The sequence below is a fragment of the Mustela nigripes genome, chromosome 2 (genome assembly GCF_022355385.1).
Source record: "Mustela nigripes isolate SB6536 chromosome 2, MUSNIG.SB6536, whole genome shotgun sequence".
In the NCBI taxonomy this organism is placed as follows: Eukaryota; Metazoa; Chordata; class Mammalia; order Carnivora; family Mustelidae; genus Mustela; species Mustela nigripes.
This window is the reverse complement of record NC_081558.1, coordinates 206,291,255-206,311,899: the sequence shown is the minus strand read 5'-3', so window position 1 is coordinate 206,311,899 and position 20,645 is coordinate 206,291,255. Positions and strand designations below refer to the sequence as shown.

The following is a 20,645-nucleotide window of genomic DNA, read 5'->3' as shown; positions in this document are numbered from 1 at the left end:
CCCACCCCCTTCCTGAGCCACACCAGGTTATAGTCACCATAATCCACATGTGCTCATAATAAATATCGACAAGTGGGGCGCCGGGTGGCTCAGTGGGTTAAAGCCTCTGCCTTCAGTTCAGGTCGTGATCCCAGGGTCCTGGGATCGAGCCCCACATCGGGCTCTCTGCTCCGCAGGGAGCCTGCTTCCTCCTCTCTCCCTGCCTGCCTCTCTTGCCTACTTGTAATTCTGTCTGTCAAATAAATAAATGAAATCTTTAAAAAACAATAATAATAAAATAAATATCGACAAGTGCTTATTGAGTACTTACTATGTGCCAGGATCTCTTACAGAATAGAGAAAAACCTTTAACCCTTCTGAAGGCCAAAATGTTTAGATTATATTGAATAGAGATTGCATTTCCAAACATTTTAAATAACCAACAGTTCTTGTTGTATGTAATTAATATAGTCTATAGCAACAATTTAATAATGAAGTATAGATTTAAATGTTCAATGGAAGGATCTGTGGAATACGTGAAAGCCTTTAACTCTTCCAGGGACGAGCTGGGTCAGGTTATTGTGTCCCTTTCACCAATGAGAGAAGGAGACGCATCAGACTTTCAATTCATTTCTTTATATCAAATGGGTAAAAGGTATGCAGGTTTCGTAACTTGCCCTGGGTTACCTAGCTAGGGGGTGCCGGAGCTGCTGATGCCTATAATGGGCTCCGTGATGCTACTGGACTCATCCTGTTGAACTTCCCTTCCTGTCCTTTCATTATTTATTTATTTATTTATTTAAAATTTTATTTGTTTGACAGAGAGAAAGGAGGAAGCAGGCTCCCTGCTGAGCAGAGAGCCCGATGCGATACGGGGCTCGATTCCAGGACCCTGCGATCATGACCTGAGCCGAAGGCAGAGGCTTTAACCCACTGAGCCACCCAGGCGCCCCCCTCCCTGTCCTTTAATGCTACTGGGAGGAACCCTTAATTTTGTCCTCAGAATTCAGTGGGGGCTCTTCCTCTTCCTGTCACTTGCCCTTAGCGTACATTCTGTTCTCCCTGAATGAGGTAAAGTCTGTGCCTACAGCTGAGAGCATTGCCCACGACACCTGTCTGTAAGCCCCTCTCCCTCTGCTGGATGTGAGCTTTTTTGAAGACACGATCAGGAATGTTGTATTAAATGCTAGTGGAATCAATGAGCACGAGAGATTACCAGGCCCAGCATCCCACTTTGCAGATGACAGAACTGAGGCCTGGGAGTTTCCATCACAGGTGTCTGGGGTATATCTCAAACTGGAATCCACAGCCTCAGAGTCTATGACGACATGGACTTCGAAAGCAGGACACTTGGCTGTAATTTGGGTTCTGTTCCTTCATTATGGGCAGTGCTGTGGGTGGCGCACTGGCGCTCTGAGATGGGGAGATGTTTCTGAGCATCCCAGGTATTTAATGTGTACTTAGAACATTAACAGTCGTGGGAGTGGCTTGGCACAAAAAGACAAAGCAAGGCCTTGAATTTATACAGACCTGCTGACTCGTCCCATGTTCTGGTGAACAGAAGAGCCTATGAGCACATGTGACTAAAAGAGTTTTATTTTGTTTCTAAGTTCAAACTAGCCCATTTGATACTTTTTCATTCATTCTCCTATTCAACGTAGTAAGTTGCGTGTTAAATTGCTTCAGTTTCATGATACAGATGACCCGTGATTCATTTGTATCTGTGTGTATGACTTAGAATAACTAAGCTGTCATGCCTCAAATTTTGTTTTATTTTGAAATTGTCACAGGCTTGGAGAAAAGTTGACAATACAGTATAACGAATTTTATTTTCTATAAATCATTTGGGGGATAAGTTGCTATTACTCCAGACAGGAGGGTTTTTTTATTCCTCTGGGTAGAAGAGAACACTTTTCTATACAACCGAGCCCCAGGGCTCAGAATCACAGAATGAATGGATATGTTCCCACCAGGCACTCTTCATACCCCATTGTAGCTTTGCCATTTGTCCCATGTGCTGGAAGGGTGGGGCTCTTTTATTTTCTTTAAAAAAGATTTTATTTATGAATTTGAGAGAGAGACAGAACACAAGCAGGGGGAGAGACACAGGGAGAGGGAGAAGCAGACTCCCTGTGGGACAGGGAGCCTGACATGGGACTCGATCCCAGGACCCTGGGATCATGACCTGAGCCAGAGGCCGATGTTTAACCCACTGAACCACCCAGGCATGCAAGGATAATGCCCTTTCAAACAGTGTGTGTGTCTAGTTAGAATCATGTGTTGGGTTGTCATGTGTCTTCAGATTAGACTCCTATCAGGACCGCCACCTCACACTTGATTCTCATGACCTTGATACTTCTGAAGAGCTCTGGACAGATTTCCGGTCCAGTGTCCTTCCATTTGGTTTTACTCACTGTTTTCTCCAGATCAGACTCTTCTGCATCATTGGCAGAGAGAGCTGAGGTGTGGTTGGTGTGTCCTTCATACAGTATCGTCCCTGGGAACTCCCAATTTTGACCTGTTTAATTTCTCGTGGTCTCCCCTCACCCTGGTCTCTGGGTTCGAAGATGCCATCTGTCAGCCTGATCTGCTGGGAGGTTACTCACTGCCCCTTTGTAATTAGTAAATGTTTTTGTTTTTTGTTTTTTAAGATTTTTCCACACCCAGTGCTCAAACTCACAACCCTGAGATCAAGAGTCGCACGCTCTGCTGACTGAGCCAGCCAAGAGCCCCAGTAAATGTTTTTTATAGAGAGATATTTTGAGATTATGTAGATCCCCTCTTTCTTATAGAACTTTCAGTCGATTTATTTATATCTGTGTGCACTCGTGGCTTTTTATATTAGTCAGTGGGTTGTACTCTGTTCATAGTAGTGTTTATTTTGACACTCTGGTCACTCCTGATTTGACCTGTGATGGTCCCGTCGAGCAGATGCCTCTGTCTGTTGTGTCCCCCCATCCCTCACTCTGCTTGGGTTCTGAAGCACCCTGACTGCTCCCCTCCGTGGGTACCTTACCTCCCACCCCCAATGCTGGGACTCTCAACCCCCAAGCCAGGACAGTCCCTTGGGTGGATGCTCTCCTCACTCTAGTTGCTGGGTTTTTTATGCTTATTTTGGGGGTCAGTACACTGTAGATATTTTTAGGAAGGTTTAGGGGAGAATTGGTTTTGTTGTTACACTGAAAAAAACCAATGAAGCCTGTTTAGAATTTGTAAGCTGGTGGGGGAGGGTGGTGGCCCTGCCTTCCAGCACATTCTTAACACAAATTATTCAAAGGTTTAGGAGAAGTTCCATCATGTTAAACCCAAGTTTGAAACTTTTGTCATCAGCGGCACCCGGGTGGCTCAGTCGGTTGGGCATCTGTCTTCCACTCAGGCCAGGATCTCAGGGTTCTGGGATCAAGCCCCATGTCCAGCTCTCTGCTCAGCTGGGGAGTCTGCCTCTCCCGCTCCTGCTTTCCCTACTTATGCTCCCCCCACCCCCAATCAAATAAATAAAATCTTTAAAAAAGTGTCACCTTTTCTGTCAACACCAACAAAGGGGTGTTGATGAGATTTCTAAGGTGATTTGGAAGGGTTACTTCTCAAGGAAAGCCTGGGCTGAGGCTGAGGGACAGGAGGGCAGTCTCCTGGCTGGAGGCTGTCCGAGAACCCTGTCAGCTGTTGTCCGTGGTCCTGTAAGGAAGGACACACGCTGGGAGCCCACTTCTCTCTGTCGTGTGTGCTCGCCTCTCTTCTCTGCCCTGTGTTCTTCCATGCTGCCCTCCCGTGGGCTCTGTGAACCCTTTTGCTCAGCTCGGGAACCAAATACTCATTCATGACCACTCTTTTTTTGTACAGTTTATTATGATTTGCCGCTCCAAAAATAATCAGCTGAAATTCTTGGCTCCAGATCTAATTTTTTAAAAAATGTTCATAGATACTTGTTTTTAAAAAGGCGGTATTTTAGAGGAGCAGTGCTCGTAATGAACACTTCTGGTTGCACATGCCTGTTAAGCAAAATATTTAAAATCTCTATCATTTATTTTATAAATATATCTTCTCTCTCTGTCCGCTCCCCCTCCATACACATGCACACACGGACCAGTGTGACAAAAGATACTTATCTGAGACCGGAGTCGGGTAAATTTAGAAATTCAAACGTGTTGATGGTGTAATATCCCAATCTGTTGTCAGAATTTGCTAGAACCGGAAAAGTTCTTTTTGTCCTCTTGAATTTTAAGAAACCATACCTACATGGAAAGAGATCTTGACCATGTCCTCCATCCATGCAGTCTGTGTCCCTCTCACCTTTGACATGCCCTAGGTTCTTGGCTGCATTGAGCTGGGTCCCCAGATTTGAGGCTGGTAGGGTGGATTTCTTCGAAACAGATTCTGTTTCAACATGATGACTGCGTGCCTCCCCGCCCACCGACCCAGAAACACAGAGCATTTGAAAACTCAAGACTAGTATCTAATGGCTTATCCTGATTCCTTTTGCAGTTGAAGCTTCCAAGAGTTTTTCCTCCTCCCCCTCTTGTGTTCTTCCCCTTCCATGGTGCTGTCTACCATGTGTCCTACCTCTAGTACTCACTTATATGGGGAACCCGGAGGTCAGTCTGGAGTCTGAGGAAATTGAACAGAGGGCGTTTCTGAACATAGCTGTAGCTTTCACAGCCAACGAGAGACCATAACTCTTAAAGAGTCCCACCAAGCCAATGTCTTACATGTCATTGATTTTGGTGACCGGGAGCGTGGAGTAGAGTTTCATGTATATTCACTCTATTGTTTACTTTCTGTTTTATCCTACTCATGTTTTTCCCAGCGTGTTTTTTTTTTTTTTTTTTAAAGTCCTTTCCTGTTGTTGTTGTTGAAACAATTATAAGTCATTTGGATGCTAATGATCATGAAGGCAGTGCCCCTGTACAGTCCAGACCTAAACCCGGAGGTTACTTTGCCTTGGCTGTGGATACCTCGCAGGACCGTGTTGCAGGATATTTGACATCTCAGTTTCAGGTTGAGTAACAGTGTTTCTATTCTCAGAGCCTAATATCCCACCTGGATAGCAGGGGTGGGGGAATGGTGGGGTGGTGGGGGGCGCTGGCCAATTACATTTGTCTAGTGTACTTTGATTATCTTACCTAGGGTGTAATTCCTGGCGGAGTCCCTTTGTTATTTTTCTCAATCCCAAGGGTGTCCTCCTTTAATGCCCTTTTCTGTCTCCCGTAGCTAGGGATTACCTAAGAAGAGGGTCTAGAGAAGAATCAGAAATGGAGCCCAGCGTTTTTACTGTACAGTATTCAATTCCGCTGTATTAATCTAGCCCTCATGAACTGAGCCCTCAAGAAGTAGGCCATTGGTTTCCAGCCTTGGGCTCCTGATCTGGGTTCTTCCTGGCTGCCCAGAGAGGGTAGTCAGACCTGTGTCATAGGCTTGATGGAATGCCCCGCCTTCTCCCCAGTCCTGAGCACTGGGCGCATAGTATCTCATACATAAGAGCTGTGGCTTATGCTTGAATGTGAGTGTGTGTGTGTGTGTGTGTGTGTGTGTGTGCGCGTGTGCGCACACACACACACACACAGACACAGAGTCTCACTCTCCAGAGAACTCTGCTCTAAAACTCACAACTCAGGTCAACCTTTGTTACCACTTCCGTGCATACCTGGGAGTTATCTACTCTGAGTCAGACTTTTGGAGCTGGATGTCCTGAGTCCGTTTTGTAGCAAACACATTTTATTATTGCTTCCTCCTACCATGAGATATCAGGAATTTGTGCTTTAATCCCTTAAAACTGTGACCTTTTAAGTCAAAATACTATACAAGTAGTATTTTGGCATATCTGTAGTTGAGGGTACTTAACATTTAGTAAATCTGATTTACTTTGTGCATTCCTGACGCGTTCTGGATAACTCAACGTGCACTGCCACTGGTGATCTTCTTTCCAATACACTTACATTTGTCTCTAGTTATCTTCAATCAACAGTGGTTATATTTAGAAGATGAAGTTTCTGTCTTTAATTTTGGGTAACAATAATCTTTTCAAAAAGCTTGCGATAGCTTAAAAGAGCTGAAGATCTGGTGTATTATTTTATAAGATTGTGGTCTTTTGAATTGTCGTTTCTCCTCCTAACAATTGATCAGTGAAGAGGGATATTGGATGCCCCTCCTGAGTATTCCTTGTGAAAGCATCATGAGTTTTCATTGCAGTCCGTAAGGAATGAGATTTCAAACAGTCGGGTACCAGTTTCACAGATAATCTTTTCATATTTGCTTTTTTTTTTTTTTTTGAAAACGTCTAATTATGGTACTGGAGCGTGGACGTTGCAATTACTAATCAATGTCTGGCTGTAGTGAGCGATCCCACATTTACCATCTGCTGATCCACTTCTCTGGGTCAGACAGTAGTTGGTCGAGTGGTTTCCGATGGATTGCTCATTTACTGTTAATATTTCCATTTTACCAACAAGGAGACTGAGGCTTGGTGGTGTGAACAGACTCTCCACAACCATTTAGGTCTTCAGAAGCAGAAGCAAAATTCCCACCCAAGTCTGCCTGCCTCTGAAGTCCATTCTTTGAGCACGAATCTCTCAGTCCCATCACTTACTGGCTAATGCAATGCAGTTGAGCTTGAGAAGGTCTCTTTGTCTGGGAACAATTCTCATTTTGACGGGTGCTTTTGGGTGTCTTTCACAATTGCTCAAGACCTGTTCATGATCTGTTTCAGATCTCATTTTGAGATTAATAATGAACCCTTAAGGGCTTTTCCCATTGTGTCAAGTTCAAACAAAAGAAGCTGACAGACTCCCATCATAAATCGAACATACGTAACAAACAAACAGCACAAGTCCCAACAAGAAATGATTGCTCTCCCGAAGCCTGGGCCCATGTCAGCAGTTAACCGTGTTTCTCGGAAATGTCATGGAATCGGGGAGGGCAGTGGCGTGGATATGCGGCTGGGCTTCCTCCCTGAAACACGGCTGTGTTTTCCTTCCTTCCGAGATGCATGGAGCCGATTTGTTTTTGCTTGAACCCCAGAGGGAGATGGTGGAGTCTTCTTGATTAAATGGGCATGACGTATTACAAATTATTCTTGAACAGGTCGTTGCTACATCTTCAAGGTGTCCGGATGCCCTGTGTAGAAAACAAAACAAGCCCACAATGAGAAATTTTGGCTCCTGGTTGTTGATGGTGTTAGTTATAATTAGTGGGAAGAAGCTGTTAATTCCGAATCTGGGTATTGCCGCTGTAGAGAAATCACCTGCAAAACTTGTACTTTCCTCCTGCAGTCGTATTTCATGCGAAGCCATGTGTTGTATCTTTTTCTGACTCCTATATCCCAGGCCTTATAAGAAAAGAGCTTGTGGGGCGCCTGGGTGGCTCAGTAGGTTAAGCCTCTGCCTTCGGCTCAGGTCATGATCTCAGGGTCCTGGGATCGAGCCTGGCATCGGGCTCCCTGCTCAGCAGGGAGCCCGTTTCCCTTCCTCTCTTCTGCCTGCCTCTCTGCCTACTGGTGATCACTCTGTGTCAAATAAATAAAAATCTTAAAGAAAAGAAAAGAAAAGAAAAGGGCTTGGGGTGGGGGTACACATACTATTGTCCTTCTTTTGATTTATTTTAAAGCCCGCACCGCAGTATGGGATAACATACACATGTGTGCCTACCCCACTACCTCTCACCCCCAACACACACCTGAACCTGGCGTGGGTCTGACCCATGCCCCGTGAGTAAGAAGCCTGAGCGCCAAGGATGATGCCTGGTTAGTCATCATCATCTCTCCCATGGTCTGTTTTATGGTTGATGGAGAGGTCTGGATAAAGAAACATAGAAAGTGGAAAGGGAGTGCTGCCTGACGTGGGTAGTGCTGGTGACGATATCGAGAATTGGCTGCCAATGAAGTAAACACCTCAGTGACTTGGCTCTGTATTTGGCCAGAAGACTGAATCTGTAATAATAAAAACAAGCCCATTTTTGTTAGATGATTCCCCACAATTAGAACCCACAAAACACTCAGGGTCTCACAGGCCATTGATCGATACTAGAAAAAAAAAAAAAGAAAGTTTTCATGATGAAGAAAGTTCGAGAAGTTGGTTAAAAAAGTGAAGGGTAAGAATTTGGGTTCCCTTCTTTGACCATGGAATGCATTTTTCTTCAGGCACCTGTGAACATTCCCTGTGTTTCTACGGAGTGTGTACACATATCGGAAGACGGGGTAGAGTTGAGAAATGAGCGTGACATGTTTCGGAAGATGCAGACCTGGCTTTTCCTCATGGTCAAGTTTCATGCTCTAGACGTAGACATGTTACTTACAATTGGAAATGTTTCCTTTTTTAAGGATGTAAGCAGTCTTCCGGTTACAGATTCAGATACCAAAATGATCATCACCTTTTCCCCCCTGACTCAGCTTAAAAAAGTCACAGTCCCATTAAACTGCCATCTTGTCCTGTTGTGTACAGTCTCATAATCTTTTTTTTTTCACCTTGCCCTGTGAAGAGCATATATTTCATTGTAAAGAATATTAGGGACATGAACATTCTCTTGGCGCAAAGAATTTTATTTAGTCACACCTTCATTTTTCGTGTACTTTGAGCTCATGGTAGGTACTTAGTTTTTGGGTCTTACGTTGCGTTTTTTGGTTTTTGTTTCATCCCTTCCCTCCCCATGAACTGTGCCCCCCACCAAAGGATCTTTAGGGCTGTTTCAGGAGCCTGAAGCCTTCCCCATCTTCGCATCCCTGTGAGATCTTGGACCAGCAAGGGAGGGTGCTGAGCACACACTGATCTGTAGTCCTAAAAGCTACAAAAAAATCGAGATCCATCTCTGAAAGCAATAATCGGAGGGATTTTTTATTTTAGAGGAGAGACGTCATGATCTTATTTACCTTTCTGGAAAACTGAGCCGAGCGGGTACAGCACAGATGGCAGTCTGTTCCTGTGAGTGTGGGGACAGAGTGAGAGAAACAGAACAAAGCAGGTGGCTCTGGTTCTGGCCCCCCTGGTGCCAACATTAGTTCAGGCCACACACAGTCCCCGCTTCCCTGAGCTTGTTCAAGTGAGACATTGGTGGAACCAGAAGGCTGATATTATTTTGGTCATCGAGCTCTATTTAATGAATGCACTTGATAAATCCCCTCTTCTTCTCAGGGATGCTATTTTGAATGGAAAATCACTACTGGAAAAGCAAATCCCTACATCGATGATGGACACAAGACCTCCCCCCCTGCTCTGTTATATCCTCCACACCCCCAACAGGTTCCTCTTCTGCGTTTTGGAAGCGCTTATTAGGTGCTGAATTTTCTTTTTTAAGTTTTATTTATTTACGTCACCTTCACGCCCACCGTGGGAGTTCAGGCTTATAACCCTGAGATCAAGAGTCCCATGTTCCTCCCGCTGAGCCCACCAGGCACCTGCCCAAGGTGCCGAATTTTACTGAGGAGGAATAAGAAGCCATAGAGAAATTAACTGATTTACCCCAAGTTGTCAAGTTACCCTGGTGCTCGCAGACGACTGTCCGTTACCTACCTACTGTGAGTGCTCTTTGGTTTGGTCCTTGAAAAAAGTCCAGCTTCCTACTCCATGGAAAAGCAGAATTAGGACGCCCAAACCAACTCTCTCAGCTTGTTTTCTCTCAAGGTGAATATTTTCAGAAGGGGGCACGCTTAGGGCTTGGGAGGGCTGTAGTGACGCCTGAGCCTCCCGAGGGTTGGTTTGGTTTAAATGTGGCCCTGTCAGTTCTAGCTAGCTCGGAGGACTTGCTTTCCCAGCGTGATGCATTAGTCATGAGTGTAGGAGGATGTTGAACAATCATTCCGACCCTCCTCCCCATCACTGGGTTTTCAAGCGCAACTTCAAGCCCAGCTGCATTAGAATTGAGGACATGCTGGGGACACCCCCCCCACCCCCACCCTGCTGTGTGCTTGAAGTCTTGGCTCAGGGGTGGGAGAGGGTGGTGATTTCAGATCCAGGACTAGAGCAGAAAAGTCACCATGGGGAAGCTTGTGTACCCGGGACCTCCGTAATTTATGTATTATGCAGTGGGGTAGGGGGTAAGAGAGGATTAGAAGTGTGGGGGCCGGTGTATTTGTGTTTTCCAGTTTGCAAATAATATTTTGATACTGTTTTCCATATTGAAGAAAAAAGGAAAAGAGAGCCATAATTCTTGATGATGTTGGCTACCAGCAGACATAAGCTCAGAGGGACGCAGTTACCTAGAAATCTGTGACAGGGGCCCCTGGCTGGCTGAGTTGTTAGAGCAAGTGACTCTTGATCTCAGCAGTGTTCAAATCCCACGTTGGGTATAGAGATTACTTAAGAACAAAATCTTCAAAAAATGTTCTTAGAAATACGTGGCAAAGATGACATCAAGAAAGTAAGGCCACTGTCGTCAGTGACCCCCTCATGCCTTGGAACTTGGGGCTACCAGGAACATCGTCAAAGTAGATCTATTTTAGAGCTCAAATCTGGTGGGTCGGTCAAGAGCAACTACTGGAAAGGCTGTTGTAAACTTTCTTGGCGGAATAATTTGAATTCTTTCTGTCCCTTTGGTTGACATTGATGCCATTACTAGGTATTGGAGAAAAAGTCTGTCGGACACATGATAGTGAATTTTGTATGTTCCCTTGGCTAGGCTCTGGTGCCCAGTTGTTTGGTTAAGCACCAGTGTAGATGTTACTGTGAGGTAAATTTTAGATATGATTAGCATTTAGATCAGTAGGGATTGAGTACAGTGGATTTTCCTCCATAATGTAGATGGGCTTCATCCAATCACTTGAAGGCCCTGTAACAGTAAAGGCTGAGGTCTTCTGGATGGAAGGAATTCTGCCTCCAGATGCCTTTGGAGTCAAGACAACAGCAGCATTTCTCCTCTAGGTCTCTACCTTGCCAGTCCGGCCCACAGATTGTAAGCTGGCCAACACCTACAATTGCATAGCCAATTCCTTAAAATACCTGTCTCTCCATTCATTCTTCCCTCCCTCCATCCATCCATCATCCATCCATCCATTTGCATCCTACTGGTTGGTTCCCTTTCTCTAGAGTACCCTAACATAGGACACGTGTGTCATGGAACATCATGTCAGAAAGTAATAAACTGTAATCCCTTCCTCAAGGAACTGGTGATCCTCCTGGAAGAAAAGGATTCAGACAAGTGTTCCAGTAACTGATAACTGGGGATTCGGAGAAATGTGGTGAAACAAATCTTGGAAGACCAGAGCTTTGCTCAGTTTTCTAGTAAAACGCTCCAACATAAAAAGAGAATTGACTTCCAACCACTCTATGAGCCATTTTATTTTGGGGAAAAGATGGTTATTTTCACCTTACAAAATCATAGATATTGAAAATTTTATTCCATTATCAACCTGCCCCAGCTCCTCTGCCCTCACTAGCCTCGTGAGTAAATCTGTGAGTCATAGTGACTCTTTAGAAAGACTCCCCTTTATCCCGATGGATAGTCTCCCTGCTGGCTGTGTTGGTATGTCAGGTAGCAGAGCAGGGATGCGAGGGACTGGATTCTGGAAGGACACTACGTGCCTCTTGAAAGTGTGTTAGTTGGGGTTTGCAGTGATGAGTGCACTCGGTGGGCAGCGGAGAGGGACATTAGTGATGGGGATTAAAGGCAGGGAGACCTAGTGTGAAGGACAGAAAGCAAAGGAGCAGGCTATAGAGAGTACGTCAGGGACTTTGGAGGAAGAAAGAAATGGGGACTCCTGGGTGGCTTACTTGGTTAAGTGTCTGCCTTCGGCTCAGGTCATGATCCCATGGTCCTGGGTTCAAGTCCTACATTGGGCTCCTTGCTTAGCCAGGAGCCTGCTTCTCCCTCTGCCCCTCCCCCCTGACTTGTGTGCACGCATGTGCACGCACTCTCTCTCTGACAAATAAATAAAATCTTGAAAAAAAAAAAAAAGGAAAGAAATGAATGTTTGTGAAGTCCCAAAGAAATACCAAGGAAGAGTGTTTCCAGACCCATTCCCTCAATCCTCAGCACAAGCCCTCATGGCAAATTACCCATTTTGCGGTTGGAGAAAGTGGTATACAGTGATGATAGGTGATCGGTTCAAGGTCACAAGGACAGTGGATGACAGCTGAGGGCTGGATCTGACTGAACCCAAAGTCTGTGTTACATTGATAAATCGCTTTACCTTCTGGGAGGAATCTTAAGTGTGGAAGGTTTTGACCCTAAATAGTGTGTCAGGTTTGCACTATCACTGGTTAGTCCCATGGAGGGGTCCAGAAGGGGTTACAAAGAGGGATGTGTGCTGAAGACCGAGGTTCAGGTAGTGGGGAGGGTGGAAGGGAGTGAGTTTTATTAAAGAGAAAAAAGAGAAAAGTTCTCCTTATGGAGAATTTGGTGGAAGGCTACAGGCAGGACCTATCATTGGGGTCAGAGGCGTATCTGTAATGTGCCCAGAGTCCAGGGGAAGGAATCGTGTTTTGATGGCAGGCGGCCGGGGTTGGGGATGGGGGGGGGGGCGTGGATGCTGATGAGAGGCCAAGGCCATTTGAACTCGTAAGTGGGAGCTCCTTTAGCTACAAGTGGTTTTCTGGATGGGAAGCTGGCCAGACAGAATGAGGATTTCTTCCAGAAGATGAAACCTTTTCTTCCCACCTAGGAAGACCAAAGTTTCATTCAATTCTATTTCAAAAATGGGTTTTTGCTTTGTGCGTTGTTATTGCTGGCCTTTTTTTTTTTTTTTTTTCCCCTTCTAGACTATGTAACTGATACTTACTGGCTACTTATCCTGGCTCTGTCTGAGATCCCCCACACCAAAAATTGCAGCCATGCTTGGGAACCTGTTTTTGCTTATTGCCTCCTGGCCAGTCGTTGTGCTGTCTTGTTGGGGGTGGAGATCACAGGTTGCAAAAAGGAGTCCCTCCTTCCTGTATCATTTTCCTTTTCCTTCACATGGCACTGTCTTACCAAGCACTGGTGATGGGATATTGCCTAACATCTTCATTGCAGGAAACACCATGTAATGGCCCCCAGGGACAGCTAGTCCTGTCATCCCATAACTTCAGAGCAGCCTCACGTTCTCACCTGAGGTTCTTCCGGAAGATTCCGGGAGATTTTGACACTCCTGTGTTGTTGCTTCACAAGAAGGCTAAGCTGTGGGGGGAAATTTAGATTGTACAGTTGGGGAAACTGAAGAATTCATCAAGGAGGCTTATAAAACAAACCTTACCAACAGATTTGGGGTTAGTTTTTGTTGCTAATTAAAAAAAAATTTTTTTCATCATTATTATTTTTTATCATAATGACGTTTCTTCTGCTTCTGGAGAGTTCCATAGTAGCTTGCAGACCCCACCTGTCCACCATGTCCCTGGAGGAAATCGCAAGCTTGGACCAAGTTGGAACAAGACAGGAGGGGGCAGGGAAAGGAATAGGTCCCCCAGGTGGTTTTATTCAAGCCAGTATGAGGTGGCCTGGCCAGGAGGCATTTCGGTGAGCTTCCCACATGCCGTCTTTTCTCAGTTTCCAGATCAGTGTTCTCTGGGCTAGAGCAGTAGTCTCCAATGTCGTGTGGATGCACGAGATGCTTTCCTTAGGGCGTGAGAAGAAAACTTCAGAATCTATCTTTCTCTCTGTCTTGGGCACTTAAATTTTTGCGTGTTTCTGTTGGGGTCCCATGAAGGATGCACATTATTCACACACACACAAAGGTAAAATGTGCATTGTTTGTTTGAACAGTAGCTCATGCATGTGGCCGACACGTTAGTTAAACGAGCGAGGACACGCTTCCATGCTGTTTGAGGTGGGCATGCTCAGAACTCCTTTGCCGAACGAGGTTGCCGGTAAAACCATTGGCACAGTAGTGCCCTGGACAGGAGTGCACTCGCTAGTCCTTAGAAGGCAGGCCGGTGTCTGTTCTGCTTGCTTTGTGTGTGGTCTCATAGATACGACTTGGCAATGAATGTCAAGCTTTTTAAGCTAGTTGCTGTCCTACGAGAAACAGATTTGCTCTGCGATTTTATGTATCGGTTTTTCTGCACGGGCACTTTGATGTATAGCTGTTTCAGGGCTGTTCCCATGGTTTCCCAGGAACCGTCGTTATGTGAAAGGGGCTGATTATCCTCTTTTGACTACAGGGAATAGTCATAAAAAAGTCATTTGATTTTTTTTCCCCCCTTCTACTTTAAAAAAAAATCAAGATTGCAACCATTTCATGTGTTTTTCATTTCCCTCCCAATTTTTAACTCAGTTAGGATGAATGTTCGTTGTTATTCAGCCGAAAAGATCTTACACCATTTGAAGTAAGAATTGGTTGTTCCGTCTTGCCTTGCTTTCTTTTTCTTTCTTTCTTTCAAGATTTTACTTATTTATTTGACAGAGAGATAGAGAGCACAAGTAGGCAGAGCGGCAGGCAGAGGGAGAAGAAGTAGGCGACCCACTGAGCAGGGAGCATGTCGTGGGGCTCCATCCCTGGACCCTGGGATCATGACCTGAGCTGAAGGCAGCTGCTTAACCCACTGAGCCACCCAGGCGCCTCCCATCTTGCATTTCTGGGCCGAGCTGACTGGCACTTTTTGCCTTCATTGCATCATGTGTTTACTGGAAAGAGACTCTCATGACGGTTCCAATGATGACGCAGGTTTTAACTTAAGCAGGTTAACATGGAGTTCCTTTCAAGTGTAAGGTGGGCAGAAGCTTCTAGAACCTATCCTCTTCATTTAAAGAAATGGATGGTCAGGAAGGTTGGATTGACTTGAGTTGCTTGTGGCCCTAAAGTGAGTGCATGTCTTTTCTACCATGGCTCTGAGCCCACTGTCACACGTCAGACCCCAGGGTCCTGCAGTGTAACCAGACGGTGGCCGGAGGCCTGCAGTCCTCTTGCCGTCTTGCTCTCGTGTAGAACGGGTGGCAGTTCCATTTGCGCTAGCGTCTGATACACGGCTGTGTGCGTCCCACACTCCTCTCCCTGTGATCTGCGCGGCTTGGGGGTCTCAGCCTTGTAGTCGGCAATCTTATTTAAGTGGGAAACCCAATCTCAGGGCGAGTCAGGAGCGTGGTGGGTGTCCTGGGGACCTGGAGAGTTCTGGGGGCTGAACTCCAATCTGATTTACATTTTAGCTTCATGGCACAGAGCCCGAGGCAGCATTTTATTTTTGTGTTACTGATGCTGTTTGATCCATTTATTATTAAAGCCATTGGCTGAGTCCATAGAAGGCGTACTTGAGATAATGGTTTAAACTTTTGGCCTCTCACGGGTCATCAGAGGTTGTGTGTGTGAGAGAGTGTGTGTGTGGGGGGGGGTATGTTTAAAGCTCTTCGATTATACAGTGGAATTGGCCCCTATCTGTGTATCCATAAATCCTTCCTGATCTAGGCTGTTTGGCAGGGTCTCCGCCTCTCCCTCCATCCTTCCCACCGACTTCCTTCCCCCTTCCTTCTTCCTTCCTTCCTTCCTTCCGGTGCCGTGCTCATGTGTTCCAGCCCTGTTGCTCTGTGTCTGCACGGAAGGGACGCCATATTTCTAGTATGATCACGGTGCATTCCCCCCTCTCAAAGGCAAAACTTCAGAATCAGGTGCTCTGTTTGACCTCATGGTGGCAGGTGTTACTGCCAACCTTCTTTGTCAGTTACCAAACTAGAAACTTCAGAAGCATCTCTCCCTTCTTTTTTTTCCTGTGCTCCCCATTTTTGATGGATCAGTGTGTGGCCACTGAGTCCCGGTGGCTTCAGCCTGCCATCCTCCTCACCTCAAGGATCTCGCTGTCCCGGTTTAAGCCACCTTATCTCCAGCCAGCCACTGGCTGATTGACCCTTTGCCACAAGCCTCCGCCTTCTCTTCCGTGCTAGCCAGGGTGGGCTGGGGACAAGTGTTGCATGGCGTACCTCTGCTGATAAGATCCCATCACAGACTCCAGTACACAGAAGGTCTGATTCCTTTGTGCAGTGTCCCCCGCCAAAGCCCATCTGTGAAGCCTTATCACCTCCAGCTCCCTTCTGTGCATCTGTGTCTGTGCAACACTGGACTGATGCTTTTAGTGAACAGCCCTTTGCTCTTTTTCTGGAAAGTTCTGCCCCCCCCCCCCCTTTTTCCCCCACACTCCTTCCTTTCCCTGTTTATTTCCTCCCATCCTCACAAGCTAAACCAAATCCCATTAGCCCATCAGGACGAGGCTCAAATTAGCCTGTTTCTTCTTATCATTCACTATTAACAAGACCAGGTGAGCCTTGACAGCTGAGTGGAGAGGTGACCATTGTTTACTCAGATTTGGGGCATCATAAGGAACATGGTCTCTTCCCATATCCTGGGCATACGGTAGGTGCTCAATAATATTGGTTGAGTTAGCGGTTAGTCGCAGTCAGCAAAATTGTGAAGGCTCTTCTACAGACCGTTCACAAGGAGATTTTAGATAGCCATAAGCGTACCTATTTAAGATCTACTTTTATATGCTCTATTTCATAAGATGCTGTCTGTTGTGAGGCACACCACTGTTTTGTGTACCTCTAAGAAAGAAAATGGCGCCTGTGAAACCACACCACACCATAGCGACCGTAAGGCACAGTGAATTTCAGAGATGTTCAAAGTGACAAATGTGTTTTTCTTAGAATTTTAGAATTTCTTAGAATCAGTGAAATAAGGAACTGTGTTTTATCTGCCGGAGCTTGTGTAGTCTTAGTTTTATAACTGCCAAAGAGTTGGAGGTGATGTGCAGATAAAAAATTGAGGTCATTTAAAATGTGGGTTTTTTTTTTTTTTTTTTAAACTTTAAAACGAGAGAGTAGAAGAGCATTTCACGCTGAGTAGCCTGGGACTACCTTGAGATGCAAGCCATGTGGAACCTTGTCCTGTCAGTCTTGTCTGATGAATGAGCCCTAGTTTCTTCCTTTTTATTTTTATTTACTTATTTTTAAAAAAAGATTTTATTTACCTATTCAATTGAGAGATCAAGTAGGGAGGGGTAGGGGGAGAGGGAAGGATGGAAAGAAGCAGGCTCCCGCTGAATGTGGAGCCCTTTGCGGGGCTCGATCCCAGGACCCTGAGATCATGACCTGAACTGAAACCAAGGGTCAGACACTTAACCGACTGAGCCACCTAGGGGTGGCTAGGGGCCCCCGGTTTCTTCCTTTTTAGAGGATGGGGACTTAGTAAAGAATCAACCCCATTTTGAAAACCCTTAGGAAGAATGCCTTTAAAAATTTGTCACAAATTATCTTCCTTGATATTGAAGTGGAAGATTCTTCGCTGCGCTGAAATGTTTTCCTTAGCCTTACCGGTTACCACCTAAACACGTATCAGGATCAGTATTGCTGATGTCCCCTTCCCAGTGGCATTGCACAGGACCCGTTAGGTGTCCCTTTTTCCGTAAGGCAGCTGTGTTTCCTGCCGTCATACTCGCTCATTGAGTTTTGGTCACTAAGTTACATTGTTAATCTAATACGTACACGTATACATTCTTAATATTTTTAGTTTCTCTTCCTTCCTTTCCGTCTTTAGTATCTGGTTTACTGAAACCTCTTTAGCCATTTCCTCTGGGAGGATTTTGCCATCTCAGGCATGGCTTCCGCCAACACAGATGCCACCAGCAGCAGGAATGGCTACCAGCTGGGGACACAATTCTTTCTGATGGGCCCTTTAGGCTTGAGCGTGAGGGACCAACAGTGCGGATTTGGGGTTTCCCGGCATGGTAACTTCTCCACAGGGGCTTTTGTGGTATTTTCTCTCCCCTCTGTGTCGAAGGCAGTCCCAAACCCTGTTGCTGGCAGGCGTAGTTGCTGCCGCACGGCTGCTGGGGTGCGTGGCCTCACCCCAGGGAGCTCTTCCTTGACTCACAGAGTGGCCCTCCCATGCAGTGTGGGGGAGGCGGCTCAGGTCATGGAACTGCTGTGCCTGGATGGTGTCAAATGGGACCAAATCGCCAGGGCGACCACATCTTGCTCCGCTTCCCTTGACAGCTCGATTACATTTCGGACCGAAAGACTTCCCTCTGGGCTGCTCAGTGAGAGAACAGGGGAAGGGAGAGGCCAGGTTTTAGGGGTTGGAGATCAGCAGGGGAATGGCAGGTTACCCTTTCACAACGCTGGGTCATCTGGGAGGGCCTGGAGAAGGTGGTAGAGTCAGCCAGCGGCGGTTGAGTCTGAAAAGTCCCTACTCTTAGAATGCCCTTCTGGTCAACTGTGTCCTTCAGAATGGAGGCCCACCCTTCAGTCAGTCTCCTAGTTATAAACAGTAGGCGTGGAAAGCCAGAAAAAACTAGAACCAAAGTCCCCCTCTGGAGCCGTCGTCTTTGACAGTGAAAGAGGAGCTGCCCTAACCCACACCCATTGTCCCAGTAGTTTTGGGATCTGGGGCTTCTTCCTGTCCCTGGGGAGGCTGTGTGGGAGCAGGAGGCAGGTCTGCCCAGGGAGAGGAACCTGGATGGCAGGACTTTGGAAAAGACGTTGTTGGAAATCTAACTAAGGCGAGTGATGTGTTTTGGAAAAGATAATTTTGGTGTGCAGTTTAAGGATTGTACACTCTGGTGGGTCTCACAGGGGGTGTGGAAGCACTTTGAATGGAGTACTGTCCTCTCCCACTGTCCTCTCATGGACACCTAGTTCCCTCACTGGAACACCTGGTAAGTTAAGGCCCAGCATGGCGGAATGCTGAAGGACAGATTTCAGCATTAGCCGTTAACTGTGGTCTGCTCCTCTACCATAATCCTTGGGGATCAGCTGTTTAATTCTCTCTTGTAGTGACATGGGTGTGCTTTTCTGACATGACTCAAACTTGAAGTTGAGAATTTTGGGATCTGGAGCTGAGTGGGCTCTCACAGCACATGGTCACTCCTCTTGGATGTTGGGTAGAATTCTCAATGTTTGGTAGCTTCGCCATTTCTTAGTGGGAATGATACTACTTAGATTCTTGAGAAATCATGTGGCTCTCGTGGTCAATTCTGGAGAAGCTGTTAAATCCACTTTGGTCAGTTGGGCCTCGTTTGGGCCCTTGTTGGGCCAGTTCGTGGGGGCGTTTGGGAGATTGGATGGCCAGCTGTGGAACACAGCCCTTTGGGACTGGCAGTCTCCAGACTTTCTTGGACGAAGCTGGGAGGGAGTTCCGTAGCGAGTGATGCAATGTTGGAGTTGGATGCATTGGCCATTGCCAGTGTCCAACCGTAGCTGCAAGATGACAAACACCAAGAACTGAGGGAAACTTAGAAGAGTATTTTGGCCTCAAGCCACTGACACCCTGCCAGACAGATAGTAAGCATTCCATAAATGGTAGATCGCGCTGAGTTGGGGTAGAACGTGTTACTTCACTTTGAAACACACTGACTTTACTCCTATGAAATATGGTAATGTCTGTCCCTGCTGAACCTGTTGGTTAAGTATTGCCAAAGATTCACTGTTCTAAAATTAAAGTTATTATTTTAGTAGAGCTTTCTTGACTTATAGCTGGCTTGAAAATACTGGTTCTATGAACATGTTTCCTCAGTTACCTTGGGATACACTTGGATGTACTAGGAAACAGCATTGCTCAAAACTAGTGTGGTGTTGGGATATGGGAACTTTCAGGGATTTTGTTCAGCTGATAAGGGTGTCTGTTTTTACCTGTCGCAAAAACACTGTTGGGTCAAAGCCACGTCATCCATGCTCTAGGGAGTAGGTCTTTGGAGCCCCTGTCATCACCCGTCCATCTGTGCTAAAAATCTTGCTCCTGTCTTGAGTGAGGTTCTCCTGGGAGGGAAGGTGTGGCACATCTTCACTGGGGTAGAGTGGACAAGCTCTCTCCTGATGGATCCCTTACCTCATGCCAAATGAGGGTGGCCATCCTGTCGTATGACCCAACCCTATGTTTCCAACCCCTTAGGACTCCGGAGAGCAAACAGGGATTAAGGACAATTTCCTGGAGGGTTATGCAGCCTCTCTACTCTTAAGCAGTATTCTACTTCTTCAGAACTTCTGTTACCGAGTTATGGTTTTCTTTTTTAATCATTCCTCAAGAAGACACATTGCTGTGAAGTGTGTCACTGAGCCCATGTGGAAGGAGATGGCCCAGAGCATTGCTTATCATCACAGTGACCTCGGAGAACCACTGTGGAAATTTCTGTTCGGTCTTGGTACCAAGAACATTCATCCTTCTTCTGACCATTTGATTAGGAATTGTGAATTTTACAACTGCCATGTTTTCTCAGTTTGAGTTGGCTGTTATAAAGCTTACTATAAATAGAACTGGCTGCATAGCTTGATAGGGTATGATGGTTACCCTTATTCCCTCTATCCTTTGGGTTTCTTTTGGGTTTTGGGGGGTTAGTAATTTCTTCTATTTTAGATTATGTATCTTCTTTTTTTTTTTTTTTAAGATTTTATTTATTTTAGAGCGAAAGAGTATGCACGCACGAGCAGGGGGAGGGGCAGAGAGAGAGGGAGGGAGCATGGAGCCTGATGTGGAGCTTAATCTCATGACCCTGAGATTATGACGTGAGCCAAAACCAAGAGTCGGACACTCAGGTGGCTGATCTACCCAGGTGCCCCTAGATTGGATATATTTGAAAGTCCCTCACTACTGAGTCCTTTGTTGAATAAATAGTTTTTAAAAAATGTAAAAAAGATGACCAGTGAATTTTCTTTAATTTTTGAATCATGTAAAATTTTTCAATACCCTAGACTGATCCATCCATCCAATACAGATTTTTAGACTTAAGTATGAATAGTGAAAACTAAATTTTTTTTGGTGCTTATTACTTTTAAAATAAGCATTCAGGATTCTG

The 20,645-nt window shown here is 45.8% G+C and overlaps 1 protein-coding gene across 6 annotated transcripts in view; it reads left to right on the top strand.

Annotated features, from left to right (window-relative positions):
• The window catches only part of TIAM1 (TIAM Rac1 associated GEF 1), a 383,207-nt gene that overhangs the window by 215,885 nt on the left and 146,677 nt on the right, over positions 1-20,645 (top strand). The gene's annotated exons all lie outside the window — the stretch shown is intronic.